The sequence below is a fragment of the Zonotrichia albicollis genome, chromosome 1, assembly GCF_047830755.1.
Source record: "Zonotrichia albicollis isolate bZonAlb1 chromosome 1, bZonAlb1.hap1, whole genome shotgun sequence".
Lineage (NCBI taxonomy): Eukaryota > Metazoa > Chordata > Aves > Passeriformes > Passerellidae > Zonotrichia > Zonotrichia albicollis.
In genome coordinates this window covers 99843252-99870429 of record NC_133819.1, presented here as the reverse complement: position 1 = coordinate 99870429, position 27178 = coordinate 99843252, and the positions used below count along the sequence as shown (strand labels likewise).

The window sequence follows — 27178 nt, the reverse complement described above, 5'->3', positions numbered from 1 at the left end:
AGGCTTAAAGTCATTCACGCAAGCTCCCTCTTCCACTCTGTCCTTTTCCTCTTGTGCCCTTCATTGACATCCAGAACACAAACCATCCTGACTAAATTTGATATTTACATGAAGTTTTCTCTTGCCTGAAACTGACAGATTTTGGGTGCTTTCAGTACCTTACTGAAACTTCAGTACAAATAATTGAAATTCTGATACTCAACAAACATGGGTAGCTTCTTCAAAATAATTCTCTGTGTACAGGAGCATACTTCTATTGTATGAGGTTTAGCCTTTGGATTGCATCTTTAGACTGTAGTGCTGGTGTTGGGTGCCATGAAGAACCCTCCTAAACTTCAGTTCTCACCTGAAAACACCTGTGCATTGGTGCAATGGTGAGTCACACAGGTCCCACTTCTCAGGTATGACTGGGAGTTGTTACTGAAAGACACTCTCTTTCTTTACTTCAAGAAAAGTAAAATGAAAAGTGGGTTTTTCCAGCTCTTAAAGAACTAGCCAAGGACTCAGGCACTCATTCTTCTAATGCGACTCTTGCTAGAAACTGCCTCGTTTATGTGTCTCAGAAGTGTTCTTCACTGATCCTTAAATCTAGGAGCTGTGTAGTGCCTGGTTGGAATCATGGGGCTGGGGAAAGCTACTCATGGTTATCTGTGGGATCCAGAGAGCCACTCATTATATCCAGCAGGTTGATACATCTAAAGAAAAATAAGAATCTTTTTCCATCATGATCCCTTGAAAATGCATTTCTCTGTTTTAATTTCATTTTTCAGAACTAGAGAAGTAGTGCACCATTTACGTTTTATACTGTCAGGGGTGTAGTGAAAATTTCAAATTCCTAGATAGAGGGCAATGCAAACCTTTTTGAGATTGACTATCAGATCCAATGGGGACCTAATAAATCTTTTCATCAAAGTGTTTGACTGTTGGAGGGTTATTTCCATCTCTTGGGTGGATTTAGCTGGTTTTTGTTACAAATCTGCCCATCCCAAGAATGCTGGATGACTCAGAAATATGACAGCTTCTCCTTTAAGGAACAGCTTCAGCCTCCCAAAATAGCTCTGGTTTTAGCACATAAGGGGATAACTTTCATAATAATATTTAATAGATAGTATTTTCTCCCCAGTTTCTTTAGGTCTATATAAATGAGAGGTATTTAGCTAGAACTGTGTCCCAGTGTTTGACAGCTAGATGCTTCCTGTCTGGTTTGGTGACAAAGACTGATACCATAATTAGATGTCTCAAATATGTTTCTAACACAGATTTGAGTTTAGTCTTAGTAGTGCTTAGAAAACTGTAGTGCTTAGCTGAAGATTTGTTGTACTCTCCCTTTCTTTTTTCTTTATATTTCATTTAGGAAAAGAATAAATGTAAACTTTAATAGCACATTAACCTTTCCTTTGTAAGTTTTCATTTTAGTATGCCTTTTGGTTTTCTCTCTTCTAATTTTCAGTATTTATTTAGCTTTACCTCTATGAAAAGCTCTTAACTTCAAGGGCAGAAATGGGTGAATTGGTGTTTATAGCTTGTTTTGTATCCCACTAGTTCTCTTCTGGTTTTAATTATCCAGCATGTTTTTTTTGCATATTCATATGGCCTTTTACACAGCACTGGTACAGTAATTCAAACATATTTGTAATATTTGCCAAACCATTTTCCGTAACGGCTTCTATTTATAGTCACTGTTGAGGCTAAGTCTTTGGAATTACTGTGAAACAAAATGTTCTTATATTTGGGGTTTTTTTCGAGCATTACTTGAAATTATGTCTATTTTCCACTCAAACTGGAACATCTAAATGTGCTTTCAGATAGGATGTCCCAGTTTCTTTCACTCACATTGCAACTATCAAGAGGCATCAGTAATGGAGACATAAATTAGAAGGCAAAAATTCTGCTAATTTGTTTGTGGACTGAGAAATACTTTGTAAAGTTGTGGAATCACACTTGTGATACATCTCAGAGGAGAGAAGATTCCGAGAAAAGTGAAAAATGAGAGATATATGTAGGTATGTTTTAAGACCATATGATATATGTGGTGAAAAAAAGAGGAATGCATTTGTTTTATTATATTTACAATCAGAATATAAATTTTATTTGAATGCATAAAATCTCTCAGTTTTGTTCAAGTTAGACTAAGTTCTCAGGTGTGAATGGTACAAACACAACACAAAGAAAAAAAATATGTCATAGATATAATGGAACACCCTTGCTTGAACACTGCAGAATTGCTGTGAGAGTTTTTTCAGCCTTGAATCCCATAAGTCATGAGTTTTCTGGTTCTGTTTATGGACATTCTCTGCCTCTGCCTGAGGTACATTGGATATGAGCTTCCCCTAGTATTCTGATAATCCTTTGGCACCAAAGTGCCCAGAATGACTGGGTATTGGAAATAAAGTTTGCCTTCCCCAGACACCTCCAGCAGCTCTGACTGAAGATTAAATTCTTCCTTTTCAATAAATGTTTTAAAGAATTTGTGACAGGTGTGAGTATTACATATATGGGCATTTTGCTCATACCTGAAAGCAAATTGCTGTCAGACTATATGTCAGACTACATTAGAAGAACCAGACAAAACCAATAAACAACAAAACACTCTTCCCTGACTTAATGGTCTCATTGCTCTGAAGTGTTCTAGGATACTTCTGAGAGCATACTCTTACTTATCCTCTGCATTTTGTGCATTCTCTAAAATGAAATGTCTTCTGTACTTCATAGAATCATACAATCACACAATGTTAAGGGGTTGAAATGAACCTTAAAGATCTTGTAGTCTTAATCTCTTCCTATGGGCTGGGACATCTCCCACTAGACCAGATTGTTCAAGACTTTTTCCAGCCTGGCTTTTGGCAGGGTTGGGGCATCCACAGCTTCTCTGCATGACTTGTTCTAGTGTCTAAATACCCTTACAGTGAAAAATTTCTTCTTAATATCTAACTAAAATTTTCCCTTTTTTAATTTGCACAGGGACTCCCTGTCCCATCGCTACAGTTCCTGAGGGAAAGCCCCCTCCATCTGTGCTGTAGTCTCCTTCAGATACTGGAAAGCTGCTGTGAGGTCTCCACACAACCTTCTCTTCTCCAGGATGAACAACTCCAACTTTCTCAGCCCAGTTCTCTTATCAACTTCGGGGCCATTCTCCTGACTTTCTCCAGCAGTTCCATCCCCTTCTTAGGCTGGGGACCCCAGAACTGGACACAGTACTCCAGGTGGGATCTCACAAGTGCAGAGTAGAGGAGAAGCATCACCTCCTTCAACCTGCTGGCCATGCTCCTTTGGATGCACCCCAGGATTCCATTGGCTTTTTGGGCTATGAGTACATTCAGCTAGCTCACAGTGAGGTTTTCATCAACCATCACACTCAAATCTTTCCCTACAGAACAGCTCTCAGTCACCTCTTTGGCCATTTTTTTCTCTTGTCGCATTGGTCCTATAATTAAACCAGATAATCATTCTACTTCCTCTCTGCCTTAAGAGGATAATTTCCCAAATGCAAGGAATCAATAATTTTCTTTTCTTTCCAAAGCATTCTCTGTGAATTTGTAGATTTGATCCATTTTTTCTCATTTCCCCAGTAATCTGTTTCTGCCATACTATGTGCTACAAGTTTTCTCTGCTCAAATTCTAGTCTCACAAAAGTTATATTCCCTCTGAGACAGATAGTGTAATAATTCCTTTGAGAGCACACTGACTCCCTAGGGCATCACCACTGCATGATAAGAGCACAGGCCTGATGATCTCTTTGTTCCTAAACCCAGAAAGATTTGTTTCAGCTTCTCTTTGCCAACAGGAAATTCCACATTTTCTGAAACATTCAGTGATACAACAGGAAAAACATAAATGAATGAAACTTCACAGACTTTATCTGATCTAATAAACTGTGCTGGCATACTGCTTTTACTTTCTTTGCAGGGGAAACTGAGGATGATTTCAAGTTTTGATTGCTGGCTGCTTTGTTCTCTTAGATGTTTGGGTTGCATGGAATTCATTGCCTCAAAATATGGCACCGGGGGCATATTTCTAGCTCATTTCTAGCCATCCAAAGCACAAACTATGCAGCTTGATTTTTTTGTTGTTGTTTTTAAAGGAGTTTCAACTTCTTTGTGCTTATAATGCAATCCACTAGCCAGAGGAAAGTTCATGTTAGAAATCAGTCACTTACAATAACTAAATACTTAAATCCTTTCATCAATATGCTGTTGAGCTCTGCCTCTGCAAGTCTTTAATATTAGACTAAGAACCTTTCTTAAAAAATAATTTGTAGCTCTACCAGATGTTATCTATGCTCATATACTGAAATAGTATGTAAAAATGTAAAGCCTTAAGATAAATACAAGAACTATGGGATAAAATCTGCCACCTGGAAAGGTTAAATTAGGTGAGCAAAATGTCTATCCCCGTGACTGGAAATTGATTAAAGAATAAGGATGCCTTGGCATCCCTTTTCTACCTGGTCAGTCTTACCTTTAAAGAGAAGTTTAAAAGAGATTACAGAAGCTGCACTGCACATCATAAAAATAATCCTTTATTTGGATTCACTCTGATCTTCTATTGAGATTGACCTTAGAGGAGCTTTTCAGCAAGAGTAAATAACTGCAATGCTAGGATAACATTATTGAAAATATGGTATCTATAAGAAGGAACATTTTAAATTCATCCAGTTTTCTTCTCCCTATTGATTTTTAACTAGTAACATTTTGAGTTGTGTACATTTATTTTAGCTCTCCCTGACTTCCATAAGTATCAAATTTTAAGTTCCTGTACAGATATTTCTTCTCTCAGGAAAACTTCAGCATCACAATCTTGTGTGTGTGTGTCTGTGAGTGTGTGTGTGTGCTCATTTGTGCCTAACAGTGGTTACATGCAACACTAATTTAAAATTAAATTCCTTTCTAAAAAAGAAATTGTGTATAAAAGAAAAACATTTAAAAAGGATCATCAAAATTTTCCTCAGTTTTTCTACCATTCTTCTTTTTGTCTGAGGTATTGTTTTTTCTCTGCATGGATGATAAAGGATCTCAGAAAGATTTCAAGAAACCGTTTAGATACAGGAGACCTTTAAGGTTTCAGACACCCCTAAATTTGAGGAAAACAATCGTTAAAGTGAACAATTGCCCTTCAGGACAGCAAAATTAAAACACTTGGAAAACAGAATAGAATCACAGAATCATACATTTGTTCTGTTTGGAAAAGACTTGAAGGCCACTGTATCCAACCATTAACCTAACGCTGCCAAGCCCACCATTAAACCATGCCCCAGGTGTCTCTTCTACGCATATTTTAAATGCCTGTGGGGATTGGCCTTGGCACATCAATCCAGTCTCTTCAAATCCCTCTGCAGAGCCTTCCTACACTCCATCTCAGCTACATCAGGGAGATCAGCACTCCCATCCTGTTTAGTGTAATCCGCAAATTTTCTGAGGATGCACTCAGTCCCTTCATCCAGATTATAGATACAAGACGTTAACATGGGAGCAGCTTCAACGCTGAGTTCAGGTGAAACCCTCTCGTGATCAGCCACCACCTGAATGTAACTCCATTCACCACCACTCTCTGGGCCTGGCCAGACAGCCATATTTTTAATTAGTAAATTTTTTACCTATGCTGTTTAGAGAGCAGAAGATGGTTGGTTGGAAATCCAGTCCTTGATAGTTGTCTTTGATTCAGCTCCTGCTGCTTCCCTTCAAAATCCAAACATCTCGCCTCAAGTAATGACAAAAGTATATTAGAACAATAGGGTGTGCTCATGTACTTAAAGGAAAATACAAGATATCCCAAAGCTGATTTGGTATTATTATAAATATTAAACAAGTAGAAGGGAAAAACAAGAGAGTAGCAGATGCAATCCAGTTACAACAATGTCAAAGGAGAATGTAAATCTGTTTCTTATATTACTAATTTAATTTGCATTCAGGATTTAGAATTTACTGATGAATATTTTTGTCACATCATCCATCATAGCCTGGCACTAGAGAGTAGGAAGATAGAAAAATTAAAAACTTGCTTGTTACTGCAAACTAAAGAGCATGAACAACATCCATCAAAGACAGACAGATAAAAGCGATTGCCAAAGCCAAGTGATCTATGCTGATTTTCTTTTAAACATTTATTAAAACAGTCTAAATGCAGATCCACTTACCTTTGGTAAATATTTATGGTTATTTCTTTTACCATGGACTGGAAACTGTGAACAGTGATAAATTAGTTGCAGAGGTCTGTAATTTTACTCTTGTTTTTAAAAATATGTTTACATCTTCTACTGAAGTGCTGGTTTTTGTCTCTGATTAACAAGGATGCATTCTATGCAGCTGTTAAGTAAGATGCTCTTTTCTTTTCGTTGCTGAGAGAGTCACAGAACAAGCCACGGGCCGATAGAGGAGGACAGATACTGCACAAGGGACCTGCTACAAAGTTACGTGCTGCCAGTGGAAGTGTTTTCATTGTTTCAGTTGGCTTTAGATTAAACTAGAGAGCAACTCCATTGTACCCTCAAACCATAAATTTTTGAGCTTTAACTTACACAGAAATACATGCATTTTTTTCTTAAGAGGTGTTCTGAATGCCCGTTTATTTCCAAACTGGAGCTAATGCAATTGTACCCTCAGATTGGACAGTTTCAAAGTGTATATAATGGCTTGCCTTTTAGAAAAAATTGCAAGGTATAACATTCCTGATAGCAGTGCTAGTGGGTCTTGGACAGCAAGTGCAAGGATAGTGTGAGTGTGAAAACTGTGCTCTGACACATAATGCACAATTGTTTCCTTTGTTTTCTCCTGACAAAGGAAAACCAAATGTGTTCAAAACAAAATTCAAATGGTCTCACTGAGAGACAGCTCAAGTAACTCTAACCAGCAACTGCACCAACAAACTAAGGGAGCTCAAAAAGAGGAGCTCTTTTGACTACAGACAACAGAAGAGAGAAATGTGTTTGTTTAATACAATTAAAACAGAGATAAAAAACAATTACGAGGGTGAATAGAAGTCAGAGACTGACATGAGCATAGCCCATGCTTATGTTAATGAAAAGCAGAAGGACAATGCGAAAAAAAAATGAAGACACTTGACAGGAAATTATATTCATTGTCATCTAGAGCAGTGTAATGCACCTAGCAAGGAGGAAAGAAAATCCATACAAATTAATAGATTTAGAATTTGTTTTAATCTAAGAGGAATAAGATCTATGTGTCAACACAGGCAGCATATCGAACTTGTTTTCTCAATGCAAATAAGTGCTCAGAAAAGCTAACAATTTTTTATTTAATTATGAGAGGGTAGAGAATAACATGAGAAAGTGTTGGTAAAAGCTGACACTCATTTTCAGAACAAGACTGATTTGTACTACATTATCCAATTTCTGTGTCCCCAAAGTTCCATTTAATCCTCTGCTACCACAGAGTACAGATAGACAGCTGGCTGCATCACATTTTGTTTGCAGTTCATCTCTCAGCAAAGACATGTTGGTTGCTGCCATAATATTCTCTATAAGAGACTCTTGCCTCTGCAGCTGTTTGTCCTGCAAGGTCAAAAATAATCTCTTCAGCTTCTTCATAGACTACAAAACATGGGCTCTGGGAGAAACGTTGAGATCCCTGTTTCTCCATTGGGCCCTCAGGGCTGCGCTAGGATGAATATTTATGTCTTAACCTCATTTAACTTTGGGCAACTGATTTAGAAGTCGACAGGCTCTTAGATTCTTTGCTTGAATCATTCTTCAAAAAAAATTGTTAACACATTTGAAGGCAAAATTAAATTTTCAGTCTTTTAAGGTAGTTTTATAAAACCTGGCCATAAGCTAGGTATTTATGTGGCAATACCACATCAAATTTACCAGTTATCCTTTCCAAACTATCATATCCTAGTGGTGCAGTTATGTAGAAACCTGAGATGACTTAGGAGCTTTCTACATTCAAATGGGGGAGAATAATATTTTCTTTGGAGAGAACACTCCTCCAACTCTTCTGCTTCACCACTTCATACTGTACAATCCTTCCCAACCTTGAGCCACCAAAACACTGTCTGTGTGTAAATCAGTTCAATAAACTAAATCTGGCTAAAAAAAAAAGAAAAACAACAACAACAAACCACAAAACATAAACTCCCCAGCAAAGCAAGAGAGTATTGTTATGACAAGTAGGTTTATCAACCTATTGCTTCCACAGACTCTTATGTACATTTGCCTTCAAAATCAGATGTGTCACAGTGGACACAAGAGAAGTGAGATTCCTGCACAGAGATGAATGAAAATATGAAGTGCAAATGAAGGAGCTGGAGAAGAGAGAGGAATGATTGGATCAGGAAGAAGATGGAGGTAACTTAACTCATTGAAGTAGCTATGTTAGTAGCTACATCCAAAGAAGAGATCAAATCTTATTTTATGCCATATGTATTTTCACACAGTTTCAGCTTTAAATGCATGGCAATTTTGATTAAATTACCACATAAGTACCACATCATAATTACTATGTAAGCTTCCATTTCCCAATTTTCAAGGCACTTATCTACCTATAGAAGGAAGTCTGAATAGTGTTTATGCTTAGTCACTAGTTCAAAACAGAAGGTAAATATTAATAACTCCACTGCCTCCTGGAATGGATGACATTTGCTGATTTTCTTGAAAACATTTCTTTATGCTGCTGGTGTTAGAGGAACTACACTGCCGTAAAAGATTCCTAACCCACCAAGACTGACACAGAGATAAATTTGTATCAAACATATTAATATAGCAATAAAATAATAGAAATATTCTAATTTTACCTGCCTAAACATGCTTCCATTCTCCATGTAAGATTTGCTTTGTTCATTTCCCTTGGGAATTTAAAATGTAAAAAATAAAAAACTCCAAGTGCCTCTTTCCCTGCTGAAGTGTAAACTTAAGCTTTAGCTTTCATTTATATCTAACTTCATTCATATTCAAAGCAGGAGACTTCTCCCTAGAGCTAATAAGAACCTTAAATTTGAGCTAACCTGCCAGTGTGTTATTCTTGGTTCAAAACCAAGCACTGACATTGTGAACACTGAGCAATGACTTTGCAAAGGAGTTCACCTAAGCATTGAAAAATCTGAGTTAGCATCATTGTGGAAACAAACCAAGAATTTGGACAAAGAGCTGAACTCGAGATCACCCTAAACTCTATCAGGGCCTCAAAAACCAGTAAAGAACTTCACCAAAATGCCTTAGAACAGAAATAAGTCTAACCCCAGAAGAAAATTATATTTCCAAATGCCTTTAATTTTCAGTCTCTTTGATGAAGTTCCCAATGAATTCTAGTTCTGATGATAAATTTCCTGATGGACACTTGCCTCCCAAGGAAAAGAGCTGCTATTGGTATTGCAGTGATTTTTACAGGTACTATGGAAGAGATACTGAACTTTAAAAATGTAACCATCTCTTTATTTGAGTTAGGTAAGCATCAATGAACTACAGATTAAAATATTTTCCCATACTGGAGCCAAGTGGAATTTTCAATCAAACAAAATTAAGCTTTTGTACAAAATTGCAGAAGCATTTTAAAAGACTAGGAAATTAGTTCCAATACTGCATACAACTAGTAAATTCTTGTGTATTCTCTTTATAGAGAGATAAAAATCTGTGTAGGATGGAAAAGAAAAATCAACCAATTCAATGTTTATGGTTTGGGGTTTTTTTCTGATTTGATTATGTGGTTAAAACGTAGATCTATGGGAATATAGCTAAGAAAATATGTCCTCCTTTAAAACATTATACAAATTTGGTCAGAACAAATATGTACAATATAGAGAACATTATTCAAATTTCAAGAGTTGAATCAAAAACCTTTCTATTTGAGAAAGAAATTGACAGTTGTTGGTGACAAATTTTGAATCTGAAGAATATTTTGTAGCATTAAGGATTTAGGAGTAAATAGAAAATTAGAGCAAGGCTTCACAAAAAAATAATAAAGCCATAGAACAAGGTTCAAGAATAGAGTATAAATGAGTTCAAGAGATTCCTAGGGTATAATTGTTTCTCAACAAGGAAGAAATTGATGGATATGATGAAAAGGTGAGAAGTTGAATTCTGGGAATAAGATAAACCTAGGGGGGAAAATGTACATGCTGAGTTGCTTGGGCACTTTGTAGTTCAAAAGTGTTTCATGTTCACTAACCTCTGATAGAATTCTTTATCAGTTTGATTTGATTGTACTTCAGGGTGCACTGTGGCAGACTTTTGCTGGAGCTGCCCATTGCTTCAGCAAGAGCCAGAAAGTGCAATGCTGTCATTATTTCTCTTGAAATATGAAGCCCTATTCCATGTATTGTGTATTATTTTTAAATACAATTAAAGTCTTTGAAAGAGCCATGAGTGGCCAAGTTTTCTGAGGCAGTCCTAGGTTATTGTATGCTATTTTAGGGAATGTGCTCTCTTTTTTACAGGAAGATGAATGTGACTTGGTTGACATTTTGTCAGTCAGGTTACCCAGGATTTTGCAATTGTTACACGTTTGTTCAAGTCGTACCATCACCCTGGTAAATACTGCTGCACAGTCCATTTTCATCACCTGAGTTGTTGTGACAGTTACTGTTTGAAGACAAATTTTCAGGTTTACCCAAAGATTTGGCAACCTGGACTGATAATAATAAAAGAAAAATTGGTGACAACCCTTTTTTGCTGCTCATCAAGAATAGGTGAGTGGTGGAAGTGTGTACATGATAGGTTCTTTCTCCTGTTTGCTTCACTTTTTGAAAGACCAGTATAGCTCATCTGACTTTTTTCAGTAGGCTCCAGTGCTTTAACCAGGTCCTCTTTACACTGACAGAAGCCAAGGGAAGCTGAAAACATGTATACCAAATTACAAAGTTAATAGTCTTTATATATAATGCTGAAAAGCACAGGTTTGCTTTTGCTTTTTGAAATATTCTTTGTTTCCTAAGTGTACTTTTGTGCTGGTTTCATCTTGAACAGCATCAGACCCATAAGAATGCCACTTGTCTCTAATTATATAGCCTGTATTTTCTGATTTCAATTGATGTGTATTCTGTGAGGGTATTCACATAGGCTTAAACTTAGAGACTTCTTGTTCTTTTCAATTACAGAATTAAGAGAGGCCAATCAGGAGAGAAATTTGGCAAAGGATAAAAAAGAACATTGTTTGCCTCTATCTCTACTCTTTCATTCAATTTTTGCTGCTTTATCTATATCCCACTCCATGCTCGGTCATTATGTGACATGAAAAAAAATTAATATCTGAGCCTGGGAAAGTCAAAGCTTGGTTTTTGTTTGCTGCTTTGCTTATTTGTTTGAGCACAAGGACTCCAAGAATTATTAATCATACCACCCTTCTGAATCTTTTCAGTCTGGTTATCATATGAACCTCCTTTCCTGAAAAGAAATTTTTTATGTATTTTTTGTAGTCTCACTTGAAACAGACAGGAAAATGCTCCTCTCAGACTGGATTTGTATTCACTCTGTACTGAGCACCGCGGCTGTGATCCAGTAAAGCATTTAAGGTTAGTTTATCTTTAAACATTATCCCATTGAAGTTAGTGGCATGATCCATGTCCTTAAATTTAAACACACAGCTGAGTGCTTTGCTGGATCACAGCCAGAGTACTCAGTACCTTACAGGATTGAACACTCTCTTTTCCTTGACACTGGCCTAAGGCAAAATATACAGACATGTGTGAATATATGTTCCTTATAGTATAGAGGTTAAACACAGTGTTATTCTCAGATTCTTTCATATTCCATTCAATAGAAGATATTCTCCAATTTCTTAAAACTCTTGCCAGTTGTACTGAAAGAGGAAACATTACAATTCCAAAAGAGTCTAACCTAGACAGTCACTTTTCTTTCTCTTTTTTTGATCATGCTGAATTTTGTAGCTCAGGAGATTCAGGTCAAACTGGTGTTCTGAATGAAGGTAATTTGTTAACACACGTTTAAATCCCTGCCATGTTCTGCTGACAAAGGCTAACTTAATACGCGACGGATTCAACACCTCTCCGGTGGTGGTATGTGCTTTAAATGAAAGTGCTTTTTGCAGCTTGGACTAACTTGAGCCATTTGGGGCTGACTGAATGTCAAATGCTTCAGGCAGCCGAAGTTAAATCTTTCTACACAAGTTTGTTTAAGCCTGGTTTGGATACTAAGACCTACAGTTCTTATTGAAATGGGGAGATATCTTGAACATTTGTACATAATAAAATATACAGACCTCTAGAGAAGCACTGTTTCCATCAGATTAAACTATGCATATAAATAAAATTATATTGTTACTGAAAATATTTTTTATTGCCTGTATCTCAGCATATTTAAAGGTGATTTCAAATCTGATTAATGGGAATAAGTTTGGGCTCGAACATGGATTCACTTGAAAGGTGTTTTCTTCTCCTCCTTCTTAATGCTTTCTTTTTTTTTCCCCATTCTTAAGCACCCTTGTACATTTCAAAGTCCATGTTCCTTATCTGAATATCAGCCAATCAGAGTTGTATCTGTACAGACTAATGATACATTCCAAGTATTATTTGCTTGATTATAAAGCCTGGTTTGATGGGATACAATCACTTTTCTGTTCTCAATGACCCACTGAATGATGACATTACTCAGAATTCCATTTAGATGATGCAAATGACCTAATCAACTTGTCTTCTGCCAGGGCACTAACTGAACTCAAATGTCAAAGGAAACTTAGTAAACAAAATCTTCCTTTTATGTAACTGAAATTATGCTATGGAAACCTTATGAATATTAGCTATAGAAATTTTGTTTTTTTCATTTGCATAACATAGGTATACAGGTCCATACTTTTTAATACACTCAAGATTTTTTTCTAAACAAAGAAAGAAAAAATACAGAGCAAAAAGTAAAATTACATTATATGAAAACTTCTACATGGTTATTTTGTTTCACTTTCCATAATAAATTATAAACTATGTCTTAATTCAAATTTTACACCAAGTTCTCAATGGAGTTAAAATTCCTCTTCTGCATTTTCAAGTACTGATCATAGATCATAGTTGCTCTGCTTTCTTTGTTTCTTTCTTTACCATTAAAAAAAGGCTGAGTCATGCAAGCTACAAAATATTATAAGCATTGTACTGGTAGAATAACCACAGTAGCTCAAGGTTACATGTATCAAATACTGTCATATGTGTCACACATATGTCACACATATGACACATCAAAATTAAATGGTATATCTTGGTAGCAGTCTAGTTTCTACAGCACTGAGATTTCTGGAAAACAGGCACTTGTTTTTGCTTTGCAGGCCCATGTAGCTGAGTTTGCTGTTTTAGCTGCTATATCTAATGTTCAAGGTTTCTAGTGAAAAATAGATGAACTATATTTACATGACCTGCTCTCATGTCTTGGTTGCAAATATGCTTCCACAAAATTGTCACCTAAAAAGATGGAGATAGTCTGCTAGATTGCCTCAGACACACAGAAGAGCTTTTCCATAAGCAAATGTTTGAAAGACTAATCCAGTCCTTGCAGATTAATTTGGCAACATCAGGGCAAAAATCTTAATCGATAATGTTAAAATGCTGCCAACTAGTTTTCCAACTATTTCACTTCTTTCTCGATATCATACTCAGTTAACTGTAAAATGATATTTGATTGTTTTGAGGGAGATCTTATGCTGAAGAAATTTTAATTACTGTCTTTCTGCAAGAGTGAGAATTGAAAGTTGTTATCAATGTTAACAGTGGTTCATTACAAAGGATCCCACCTTCCAGGTTGTCTGTTCTTTTGATTTTAGGCAGATTTATACATGCCAGAGGACATAATGATCTTTCCATAATAAGATTATGTTCCTGAGGTATTACATGTCTTCCTTTAAACTGAAGATCAAGACTGAAGTTTGATGGTCTGCAATCAAAATCACACTTTACATTCCTTGAGAAAAATCAAGAGTACTTGATCCATTACCTTTAAAACATGGATATGATACATAATTTTCTTCTTTTTTTCTGGATACAAAGCATACACGCATCAATATCTGTTAGAGATGTTATAGATTTGTGATGATAATATTCACTGTTAGTGGCTCAGTGATGCAGTGCTCTCTTCATGTCAGAGAAAATAAGGTTATTTTTATGTAACCAGTGTCTGACAACAGAGAGATGCATATAGACATCATGTTATCTACTACACCAAACTATATTAGTCTAACATCAAGACAGAAAGTTCAAATTTGAATTTTTTGAACGACCTCAATGAACCATGCTCCTATTTCTAAGTTCACCACACTTGGGGATTTCTTCAAGATATAAGATCACAGCAATTAGGGGAATAAATAGTGAATAGAGGTAACCCTAATAAAATTTAAAGTAGAACTATATTGCCTGTGACTATTTTTACATCTCAGTTGTGATGTTTAAACTCCATCTTTTCATACAGTTATAAACATCAAATAATACATACTAAAGGGTGAATAGACTGATGCATTATTTTGGTCTAATATCTATCACCAAAAAAGGCATATGAAAAATGCTTTTTAGCTGTGGAACTAACCAATAATTTTAGAAGTTGTATACTAACTCAAGCACTATTTTATTTGTACCTTTGATCTGACATGTCTTCCATTTACAGTTTTCAGTCCAGTTTATTAACTTCTCGGTATGGTCAGCAGCCCAAATTCATAAAGAATATTTTATTGTTGTGCATAAATATGTTTATACATGCACACATATGAAAGAATATTTGTCTTTAGTATAAAAAGTCACCCAGAAATGTTCTGAAAAATTCAAAGCATGATAAAATCTATTTTATATGATTACCTTTAAATGTATTGCACAGTTTAAGGATTAACATCAGCCTCAAAATTGTTTATTTCATCTGTGGTCTTCAAACATATTTTATTATTTCTTCCCCCGTTTTTTCTCTCAATTTTGTTTGAAATAGGAGTAATTAAATTTAAAATCCCAGTGAGTCTACCACAACATTCATGGGAATGAGATAATAAATGTCCTACAGCAGCCCAGGCAAGTCATCAACATTGTTTTACGGCAGCTTGATGTTTTTTTCCCATAAAGATTATTGTGCTTCACACACAAAAAGCTCTGTTGACTATCAATCTTACATGCATGGAATTTTTGCTTCACCTTTTTCTTCTTCTGTAATACTCTTTGCCTTCAATTGAATATTATCTCATTCCTTGGTAGTATGATTTTTTAAAAGAAGCGGTAAAATGTTCAAAGCCTTGAGCTCAAAAAGAAAAAAATAAGTTAGTTTTTATATTCACAAGAAATTATAGTTGGATTTTAAATAACTTTATTTATCATGAGTGTTTGGACTGCATCTGTCACCACTTTCAGTAATTCATAATTGCAAATTATAAGGTGGGGACACTGAGTGTATAAAAAGCGTCTTTTCCTTACTGAAACAATCAAATATAAGTATCCTTAAGGCTATTATTTTCCCTGGATCTGCTAAGTAAGTGGTGTGTGACAAATTAAATCATGATGAGACAAATTATCTACCCAATGTAACAAAGACCACACAAATCAAGAGCTCCTCTGAAATCCAGGATCTAAGAAAATTCTCAGTAAGAATCTGCTTTATTCATTATCAAGGTCTGTCCTGGATATTCCAAACCTTGACATCTCATTTTTGTTTAGCTTAGAGATTTTGCTCTTCTGTTTTCTGACAAACTTCATGAATTTTGTGAAAAAAACCTCCATTTTTCTTGTAGCCTAATGGGAGATGCTTAGATAACATTGTTAGCTCAAAAATTAAAATCTGAAAGAATTAAACAAGTTTGGAGGAGTAGATGTACCTTTCCTTCCCCTACATCACAAGTCCAAACACTATTTCTGTGTGTGAGTAGGGCTGATAAAACTAAAGAATATGAGAACATACCTGCATATATATATACACATTTTTAGACTCAGTGTTTAGAAAAACAAACAAAGCCTATGTTCCTTAAACATTATTTCATAGAACACAATGAAAGCATTACATGGATTTCAGTAAAGCAGTATATATTTCAATAAAGGGGATAATTCAAGCAATTTGGCCTGCAGGTAACCTGGCATAAGATGCTTTGTTCTATTACAACAAAATCATTCACATCTTCTGTTTTCTGGGGTTTATTTGGTTAGATCTCTCACATCCCTTCCATGGCTCTATGAATTCAAAATTAACTAGAAAGGTCTGAAGAAGTTACATACCAGGAAATGGAATATGCAAACTTTCTTTCCAAGAAGAACACCACTTCTAGTACAGAAATATGATTTTACAGTAATCTCCAAATAATGACTGAAAGTTAACAGATTTAAATACTTCAGACTCATTCAGATCAAGATTTGTTGTCATTGTCTAAAAGGTAAATCATCATTTATTATCTTGTTTAAATGTGGAAAGATATAATCACACAAGGCCTATAGTTTATGTTTGTTTAGGCACATTTTCATTTCTCTGTTGCAGCCCAGAAGCAGGGTACAGCTGTGGAGGAATGGAAGAAGGGTAATATTACACTGGAAATCTTTTGGCAGACTTGAAGAAAATGCCTGAATAGTTCTGTTTTGCTTTGTTCTTCTGTTTGAGTGTTTCCATTTTTTAAATAGAACTTTAATTAAGAGAGTTGTCATTAATGTTTTAATCAAAATCCCCAATAACTTCTCCTTGCTATACTCATGTGATATAGATGTACTCATGAACTTCTGTAAATGTAGACAATTATACCAAAGAAATACCAGACCTCACTTTACTGACTTCTACTATCAGGAAGTGATCTTCAGTGTCCCACATAGGTTACTGCACAGCAGAATAACAGCCACAGCCAAACTTAATGAAAGACATTAGAGTTTTAGAGTTTTCTTAGGGTTTTCTTAGAGTTTTCTTCTTCTCTCGTGTGACGTGATTATCCTCAGATAAACTCAGACAAATATGCTGCACAAGCACAAGATCTGATTTGTAATAAGTCACTGAAATAACTGTAAAACTTTACCTATAAAGTTGGTAGAAATGCATTTAGTATTTAAGTTGTTCTGTATATTTGGTATACTTCAATATCTCCTTTATATTAATTCTAGGTTTGCATATGACCAAGTCCTGAAAAAATAGATTATAATCAGAAAAAAAAAGCAGAACACGAGAAAACCAGTGCACATGCAAATCTTCGTAATGAGCTTTATTTTTTAAGTACATTGAAGACAACAATAACAGATCTCCAATCTATTCTAATTCTTGGCACGAAGTCTTCTTTATTTGTGGATCATTGATCTGACAGACTGAAAAGGGAATGACTTCTATTTCTTTTGGTGGCTTACACCAGTCTATTGCAAGGAAAATAGATAAAAAAATTCAGATTTGTGTGCAGTGCAATCAGTTTGAACTCTCCTGCTAAGGTCTGTAGTTGTCTTCCCAAGGAAGATTGGGATTATATCCCATTCACTGTGTGCACTGTTGCTGAATGAGTTGTTGATAAAAGCATTTGTAGAAGCAGTTGTATAATTTTTGCGTACTGTAATATACTGAAGTTTTTTTTGCAAATAAGCTTTACAGTGGGGCAGCTAAGCCATCTTGTTCTTTAACAATTGATAAAGGAGAATGTGGATATTTCTTTACACTTTTGTGGCTAGTATGTGTCTCACAAACAAGTAAGTTGAGTCATCCGATACAATCATGGGTAAGCAGGGAGTGTGAAGAAAAACATTTTTTCAAACTCAGTTTGCTTCCATGGGACAGATAACTCTGGGTTCAGGATACAGAAGACAACTGCTGGACTGTGAAGCATAGGTTTCATTAATTATTCTGTTAGATTTGTAATTTCATAGCACAGTCCATATGAGAATATCCTAACAACGTTTCCCACCCCAGGGTGTCTGCAAACAAAGATTTCATCCTCCACACCAGCCATAAAGCTTTCACTCATTTTCCAATATCCTTTAGGATATAATAAACAATTTGTGCAATTATGTAGACTTTGTACCCCCATTGTGGAAGAAAAAGAGTTAAATGTATCCCAGACTTGAAAAAACATGCTCAAAAAAAATTCTAGATCTGTGGGATGCAAGGATAAAAATATGATTCCACTGTAAGGAAGAGAAAGACCAGACATGGATACTGATTTGTCTTCCCAGCTTCCTTCATGCTCTTTTTCTGGGAAAAAAGGAGATTTTACTCCTTTCTTTTACATTTTAAAACACTACCCTTCTTGCAGCATGCCAGGTTAGGAGAGTTAATTGGACCCAGATGTCTATCTTGTCATGATCCAAACCCAAAATTCAAAGTCCCTTTGTTTAGTCACCCTTACTTCTAAAGGGAAAGAAGGAAATGGGTAAACACCTGAGTCATTTCTTGATCTTAGCATGCATTAGAGGAGCAAAAATTAAAAACTAGTGTGACATTTGGCATAGAGGCCTATAACTATTGATAGAACTGAACTGAAAAACCCATACTCCTATTTGTGGCTTCTCAGGAGCGAAAGAAAATTCATTAATCATTCAGTACCACAGTCTGCTGTAATATCACACCTTCCATTGAACAAATGGATCTATGATTAATCGGGTTAATTGATTTTGTTGCTTAAATCCAGACTACTTTGACCATGGAATAATTTTAGGCTCTAAAACTAATTCTGAGAGAATGAATAAGGATAAAAGAATACGTTATCTTCTGATGATTAATATTGTTCTTCCAGTGACCAGCCAAATTACTTTCTGATCAGTTTGTACCTATTTAATCTTGTTTTGAACTGAATATGGTGATAATGATCAAGGGAAGCATGACATGACTTGTAACATTTTCTGTGTTCATTTTATGAAGTAGAACTGAGAAATAAAGTCTATAAAAAGAAAAGGGAAAAATTTTCTTAATTTACTCACTTCTCCATTCTTAGCTGTAAACAATTTTATATATATATATATAGAGAGAGAGAGAGAGAGAGAGAGAGATTTTCCCTGGCCCTTAAGATTTCTGAATTAAATGAAAATAAAAATGAAGCACAAAAGATAATAGATTAATAACTTGTTAATCTCCAGCATTTTTATCTCATCAAATAATAATTATTTTTAAAATTGGCATAGTTTTTTCCTAAAATGAAATAAATTTCAAAATGGAAAGTCATTTCAATCAAATAACTACAAATTGGAAAAGTAACTCAAACTTTGAAATGGTAAGGCATAATACTTTTATGAATTAAAAGTATTTTTTCTTTTCCTGTGTAAGAAAAAGTAATTTGTGAATACTTACATTTGTTCACTTATTCATATTGCATGTAACAATTTTTTTCAAAAATTAAAATTTCATTAGAACATTCCCTCATATACGTCAGCAATTGCCTAAAGATACACAATTTTTAAAGAAAACATTTTTAGCATCAAGAGCAAATTAAAACAAGCAATTTTTAAAGGTTTTGAGATCTCTATGGTTGCTGGAACATACCACTTCAGGTGGATCTACAATTAACTACACTAGGGTAAGTTTAAAATGTCCTCATCACCCCTGAATCAGTGTCAGTGAGTCACACTTTCATACTCAGCACTGTTTGGTTCTGAACCTGAGAGCTGAGTGGATAAAAGTCTGTGGTTTCTTTTAAAAACTCTCCCATTATTGCTGGAAGTAGATCAGAGCCTGGTATAACATATTGCAAATTCTTTGATTTCTACTTTCAAACAACAATGTTTCTGAGAGAATTATGCCTATTCCATTAAATGTGTGCCGCACCACAGTCACCATGGACTGTAATTTTATATTTCCCCATAAATAGGATCTGACATAATGCAGAGCCAAAACTCAAAGTGTTCTTTATCTTCCAGATCTTACACAAGCTACTGAGCTTGTAGGTCAGGATTTGAAGGTGGTTTCAAAACCAGATATTGAAGAATAGATAGAGCCAAGATTCATAATTGAAAGATAATGACTGAGGCATTCATCTGTGGAGTTTATGCGTGTTTTCAATTAGTTGCAAATGTTCTTTACACAGTTTAATATATGAGACAGGTTAGACTGGTATCATGGTTTAACCCCAGCTTGGAATGAAGCTCCACACAGCCACTCACTCACTCCCCTCCCCACCAGATGGACCTGGAAGAGAAATGAAGGGGTGAAAGCTGGAAAATTCGGGCGTTGAGATGAAGACAGTTTAATAGGGAAAGCAAAAGCCAAGCACAGAAGGAAAGTAAAACAAGGAATTAATTTACTGCTTCCCATGGGCAGGCTGGAGTTCAGCAATCCCCATGTGAGCAGGGCACCATCACATGTAATGGTGACTGGGGAAGACAAATGCCACCACTCCAAACCTCACCTCTTTCCTCCTCATTCCCACGCTTTATACACAGAACATGATGCCATATGGTCAGGAATATCCCTTTGGTCAGCTGGGGTCACCTGTCCTGGCTGTGTCTGCTCCCAGCCTCCCATGCAGCCCCGACACCCTCACCAGTGTGTCAGTACAAAAAGCAGAAAGGACTTTGGCTCTGGGCAATCTCTGCTCAGCAATAACAAAAACATCTCTGTATTACCAACCCACTTTTCACCACAGATCCAAAACACTAACCCATACCAGCTACTGTGAAGAAAATAACTCAACTTCACCCAAAACCAGGAAATCTTGAAAAAACTGTACAACCTTTCAAACAATAGAGATGTTCTATTCTGTCTTGAAACAGAGCATGCAAACAAGTCCCGAGTTTAAGAGAGAAGGAAAACAGATGTGCAAAGGAAAAATAAACGCTGTACCTGCTCTCTTCATTTAATAAGTTGCCTCTTTGTGTGAAGGAATTCCTCCTGGATACCCTTTTCTCTGCTGGCTGTGTCTCAGCATTCACTCCTGTTGTACATCATTTATCAGTACCAGCTCTGGAAGATAACCAGCATCTGTGAGATGTGTAGTATGTTTTGGATGAAAGCTGTCCCTGTTGCCTTTAACAATGCCAATTGTTCTACATCCCCAGCATTCTGCACTTGTCTTCAGTGGTTAGAAACAGCATTCCCAGCTGCAGTGGGAAAGGGTTTTGAATAAATATTAAGCACACAGCAAACATGCTATAAGTTTTTCATGAATGGCATTTTTAACTAAGAGTAGCAGTAGGTTTTAAAATTTTTGAGTGTCTAAATTAGCAGCCGATTTTCTTAATTGTCAGAAAGGAAAAACCACTATTGTCCTATTATTTTTGGTCAATAAAAGAGTCTGGGATTTCTGATTCAAGACATTAGACTCAGACTTGAGATCTCAGACCCTGGAGGCACTCACATGCCTGACAGCAATTTCATTCACATTACACTTCGATAAAAACAATTTTTTCCTCCAAAAATACCTGCAGAATTTTGTGCCATAATATGATAGCTCCTCTGGTACAAACCACCCTATCTGCATCATTCAGTCCAGTCTTCAGAAGTGTTGGGCTTGAGGAAACCTTCTGCTGCATGGAGAGGTCTGACTCATCTCTCACCATGGCGTCCAAGCAAGCTGTCTGTGGCTGCTGTGATAGCAAGAAAAACAGCTGAGATCTGTAAGAAGGAGACTGCCTCAGAGTGTCTGTGTTCCCTATTTAGAAGTCACATGGATTCAAATTAAAAAGATGAGATAATTCCTCAATTTTCATTCTAACCTTGACATGGAGAGTTTCTCGAGGTATCCTCCAGATGGGAAATTACAAATCTACATGTTGGCACACAAGGTCACAGAATTATTGCGTTCACCTTTACCTTTTCAGTAGTAGTTGTGGAAGACAGGACTGGACAATACCCAGTGGTGGGATCCCATGACTCCTCAAATATACCTGCTTACATGAATGATTCGGATAATAAGATGTCTTGGTTTGAAAATACAGGTGTCGGCTAAGGAAGGCAGAAGCCTCTCTCGAAATGGAAAATGTAAATCTCTCCCTCCAAATTATTATATTTTTGAAATTAAGAGGCTCTCAGAAAAAGATATGGGAGTAGAAATTACAGTTTTTTATTAGGAAAAGTAAAAACAAAAATGCAGTAATACAAAACAACACAGACAGAACACAACCTGACACCCTGTGGGTCAGAGTGCTGGTAGCAGTCCAGTTAAATGGCACCTGCAGTCCTCCTGCAGTGACATGTGGGGCTCTGTTGGAGCAGCGATCCTGTAGAAGGGCATAGTTTTCTTCTGAAGGTTCAGTGGTGGTGTAGATAGACCTGGGCTTCTTCTGGGAATCTAGAGGGAAAAGGCTACTCCTCTTGAGTCCAATGGGAAAAGGCTGCATGTAGTATCCTAAATCTCAGATTATATCCAGGTAGGAATGCTTGGCTCCTCCTCCTGGGTGGAGTATCTCACAATGGGATGATGCAATTTTATCAGTCATGCAGTGAGACTCAATGGCCCATCAACAGAAGATATTTTCTGGAGAGAGGACTGGTTTGTGGAAGAGATAAAGAAAACTGCTCCACCTGGTTTTAACAGTTGGCCCAATTAACAGAAGATAACAGCCCCACCTCTAACAGAGGGCAATAGAATACACAACCCCAGCCATATCTTGCATTTGCAACTTAAGACTTAGTAATGTAATGAAAATCAAGATAGGATGGTATCACAAAAAATTGTATTGGAGCATCTAATTTAAGGGTTTATACTCTGAGTTGTTTTTTGATCAACTCACCATTTCTCATTAACACTCTGGAGCTTATTATTAGCTCCATAGATGAGATGATGAGAACCTGACATACTGGCTGACTTCACTGTTTTTCAAAGACACTTCCACTGCAGAAGAATCTGTCCAAAACCAGGGACAGCTTTACTCTTTCTGTTAATTTGAAAGTTTGAAAGTCAATGAGAAGACAATACCAATGCTTGCAAGTCAGAGGAAATTAGTCCTTTTTTCTTTAAATTATGTTTCTAGTTTTACTATGCTGTTAAAATACTTGCTACAAATTTGTTGTTATTAGTTGATTTTGTTATTGCCTTGGACTTCAATAGCTATCCTGCAATCACAAAAATGGAGGTTGTCAAGGAGAACTGATTTTCTGCTTAACTACAGGCTATTTATCATTCTTGCCCTGTATCTCTGTGTATTTGCTGAGACAAAGGTACATCAGTCATCTGTCATGTGCTGGTTTGCAGCTAGATCTGGATTGTCCCTTTTTATTTGCATTCCATGCACAAGAATGAAAGGACAAGGCAGCAGTGACTTTAGCTTTGCCCTGAGGTGTTGCCCGGGCACAATTCAGAAGTAATACCAAGTTCAGCAATCCAGTAAAATTTCCATGTCCTCCACTTCTGAGTTATGTGCTTTGTCTCAAGTCTTGGCAGGCTAGTTAAGGTTTAAGGTTCATTTAAAATTTGATTTATTTCAGGCACTCTCAAGAGTTTTATTAATACTAAGTGCAGTGGGAAGCCCTGTGATTATCATTTATATGATCAGATAAGATAAATAATAGGCAGATAGTGGTTTATGCAGGGATAGGAGGAAATACTTTTTAAATACGATGCTTACAATCACATCATCATCATAGACATTAAGAAGTTATTAATATTTGCAATATTTCAAACACATTGCACAGAAATGAATTTTGGTGACCAGTAGTACAATTAAAATGTAGACTGAAACACTGTGAAAATGAAAACTGTGAAAATATCTATGAGCTTTCACCTGTCTATATTATTTCTATGTTCTATTTATTAAGTTTTATTCATCTGCTTCCATTAATCCTATGTGGCCCTAAAACTGCTTCATAAGGCACCGATTTTTTGCACAGTCAAATAACTTCTCTGACTTGATGTGGATTGAAAGTGAACAAGTGGCTGTTGTAAAACTGAAAGTGACAAAAAGAGGAGATCTATAACCAACTAAGCTTCACCATGATGTTTCCTAATGTATTTAACAATAGTTTTAAGAATTTTTATAACTAGAATTTTCCAGTTGTTTATAATGTCAGATGCTGAAGCTTTCTTAGTGGCAATCCTAGTCTTCTTCAATGAAAAAAAAAATACAACCCAAAACAAAGAAACGTTGCAAGCCTATTTTATGCTCTGCTGTGTCTCAAAGAAGCTGTCAGGTAATAGCATGGAAAGTTTCTGGTCATTGAACCTATAGTCTGTTGGGAGTCTGGGTATTGACATGAAAACTATTTTCAATATCATCCTGGAAGACAAATTTTTATTTGCCTGGTTTTCCTGGATGAACGGGTTAACTTTTTTTAGACATAAAATTGTACTCCAAAACATTTAGAAAAAAACCAGCAAGCACAGCCTTGGCAAAACTAAGATATGATTTCCCTCACTTACTTCTTTAATAGACACATCAATCTCTCTTGTCATGGTTTTGTTGCTATACATATAGAGAAAACCTCTTTTTTATTCAGATTGATTTACTTTTATTCTAGATTGAGGAAAACCAACAAACAAGAAAACAGCAAAAGAGGAATTGTAATATCTTGTTTCCCACCTGAATTGCTAACTGGGAGCTCTTTCAGCAGGGAGCATGCTATGCTTAAAGATACAGTAAACCCTGAATATTTGTTTTCTTGTGCTATTTATAAGCTTCTCACTCCTAATTTTTTTTTCAATCCCATCAAGTACATGAAGAATTTTCACAGTCTCCCATTCTATATAACATATTGTATGTGAGTCCTGCACCTACAGCCAGTTTAAATATCCTGATAAACTAAGGTGCAGCCAAGAGTTATCACAGATAATGCTGTCCTGGACATAGATATGATTCCTTGAGAGTAATTATGGTTTTATTCTGAGCAGTTTGGCTCCAGTCTTTTTACCTGTTCTCTGGATTTAATAGCTCACAGATCTTTTTCCTCCTTATTTGATCTCTCCTTCAGAGAACCTGCTGCTACACAGTGCTAATACAAAATAATGGCTTCTTGGAAACTCCTGCCTTGTGCTTCTCATGGCCCATTGCTTCTGACTTACTTTTTACACCTTTCTCATCAAAGGACCTCTCTGATGGCTCTTAAAATTTATGGGAACCTATAGAAATCTTCCCAAGTCCTATCAAAATGCTGATATTTATTTTTAACCCCTAAAATAAATTTAGAATTTAATGGTAGTTATGTAGGAATGTATGTATGAAGTAGAAAATATGATAAAACAGTTAATCCTCCTCAATGTCTGCATCTGTCTAGCATTTCCCTATGAAAATAAAATTTTAAAGGTGTTTATTTCTCTTTATAGTGATTAATGGAATATGATATTTTTTAGTGATTTAATAGCATCATGGCCACTGTAGACAAGTTTATCAATATGCTCAAAATTAAAAACAACTATTACTGCAGGGCATCTTATATAGTAAGTATTTTCACAAAGTTCTTAATATTTTTCCTTCTTCCTAATTTATCCCAAGTATACAAAGGCATTTTAAGCTTTAACTACACTGCAGCCAATACTGAAAAAAAAGAAGGAAAATAATTCATGAGCAATTTGATTTTAGCCTGATGTAATAAATTTCTAATCTTTAAATTTTTGTGCATGTATTTACTATGCAAAGTTATTTTCCAGAGTAGTATTTTGAGACTAAACATGGAAATTTTTCTTCAGAAAAAAATAATAAAAATTTCAGTTTGAGGACTTCAAATTCTGATTTGTGCACATTAAAAAAAGGCAAAAAATATTGATTTCTGAAAACAGGAAATTTCACTGCAATTCACAGTAATGATAATAGAATCAGCAGACCAGAAGGACTGTGACTTATTTCCTGGATGTCTGTGAAAATTCTCTGCCTTTTCAGTTATGATTCTTCCATGCTTCATAATTAACACTTCAACACTCAGTTAAATTTTGATTTATACTGTGCAAAACACACAGACACACACACATGTATATATAAACCCACGTGAATCTCTACTGGTTTTGTTATTTACAAGGAAAATATACTGCTTTTCTCCACCAACATCTCAGGACATGTGAAGGTAGATGCATTACTGTGGCATAAAGAGGTGTAAGGATCGTAATAAAGATATTCATCAAGATTGGTTTTCCAAGGCAATTAAATACACCAGCCTTCTGAAAGGAGAATAGAACTTCTTATAGCCCTAAAATCTGCATCTTGAGTAAGATATAAGATACTTTACTGTGTAAAGAAAGTTTTAGATTAAGAAAAAAATTGAGAAAATCTTCTTGCCTTCATTCTATGAAATGGTGTGCCATTTAACTCAACTTCTGCTTTATTTTTTTTTAACTTGCCTTCAGCATATAAATCACAGTTCAGTGCCTGAAGTTCTGAGAATACATCAGTTTTTCATAACATCTCCTGCAGACTGTGCACATTGGGTGCTTCAAACTCTGCTTTAATACTTACAAAAGTTCCTGGATTGAGATTTGGAGAACAGTAGCTTGCCCTACTGCTGTTGTCATGAGGATTTCCACCCATTAGCAAACATAGAGGAGGGATAGGAAGAGAACTAACAAAATGCCAACTTGCTTCCTGTGATATTTAATGTCATATTCAAAGGGCAGCAGATTTCTGGTCTGCACATGAACTGTCGTATAGCTGCTACAAAAAGCAGATATTGAGATTCAAATTTCATAGTGATCCAGACACCTGTCAGTCATTCTGCAATTCTGATATTTTGCTGTGATTTTGCTAGGTCTGCTTATGTTAACCCTTAAGACTAATAATAAATTTTAAAAATCCTTGACTAAAAATAATTTTTTTAAAAATTCCATGAGATTACATATATTAATATGTTCTTCCCAAAATAATAATATTTTAATACTTTAAAAATTTTCTGAAAGACCTAAAGATTTAATCACTGTAAAATATTAATTCCCACCTAAACTTTTCATACAGTAATTTTTGTCACTGCTCTTTGTGTTAAGGGGTTTTTTTCTGATGTAAGTTTATTTTTTATTAGATTATCCTGTTCCTTATAAATTCAAATGAAGGAAACCAGTGATAAATCATTGGCAGCACTATGCAATATATTTTATGCTGCTTTGGAATTTCACTGCTTCTTCTGTTTGACCTTTCTGACTTTGTAACACAAATTTGACAGCAGACACATCCTTTCAGGAAGTGATACATTGCTGCCATGATGAGAATTCCACAAAAATCTTTTTGCTACAAACTGAAAAAAAATTAAATGCTGATATACAGTAAACTTTTACAGAGTTCCCTAGTGAAGCTGAAAGCAGCATGATTCTGAGGCTGTACACCCTTTGCATGGAAAATGTAAAACTGAGAATGTTCAGAGAGAGTAGCTACAATGTGTTGTGCTGTGCTCTGATTTTCTTACAGAACACATTTCATTTTATTTAATTTTGTTTTGTTCTATGCCTTTCCTCTTCCTTTTGTCACTACT

The 27178-nt window shown here is 35.7% G+C and overlaps 1 protein-coding gene across 5 annotated transcripts in view; it reads right to left on the bottom strand.

Annotated features, from left to right (window-relative positions):
* CDH19 (cadherin 19) overlaps positions 1 to 21353 on the bottom strand; it is a 114607-nt gene extending 93254 nt beyond the window's left edge. For 2 of the 5 annotated variants that reach the window (XM_074548001.1, XM_074548012.1), the window contains exons 1-2: positions 21217 to 21353; positions 20639 to 20758 (exon numbers count right to left, since the gene is read on the bottom strand). The gene's annotated coding sequence lies outside the window, so the exon portion shown is untranslated. Of the gene's footprint in view, positions 1 to 20638; positions 20808 to 21216 lie in introns of those variants that run through there. The other 3 variants (XM_026797917.2, XM_005494907.4, XM_074547991.1) reach the window with 2 other exon arrangements.
* Positions 21354 to 27178: the final 5825 nt, after the last annotated feature.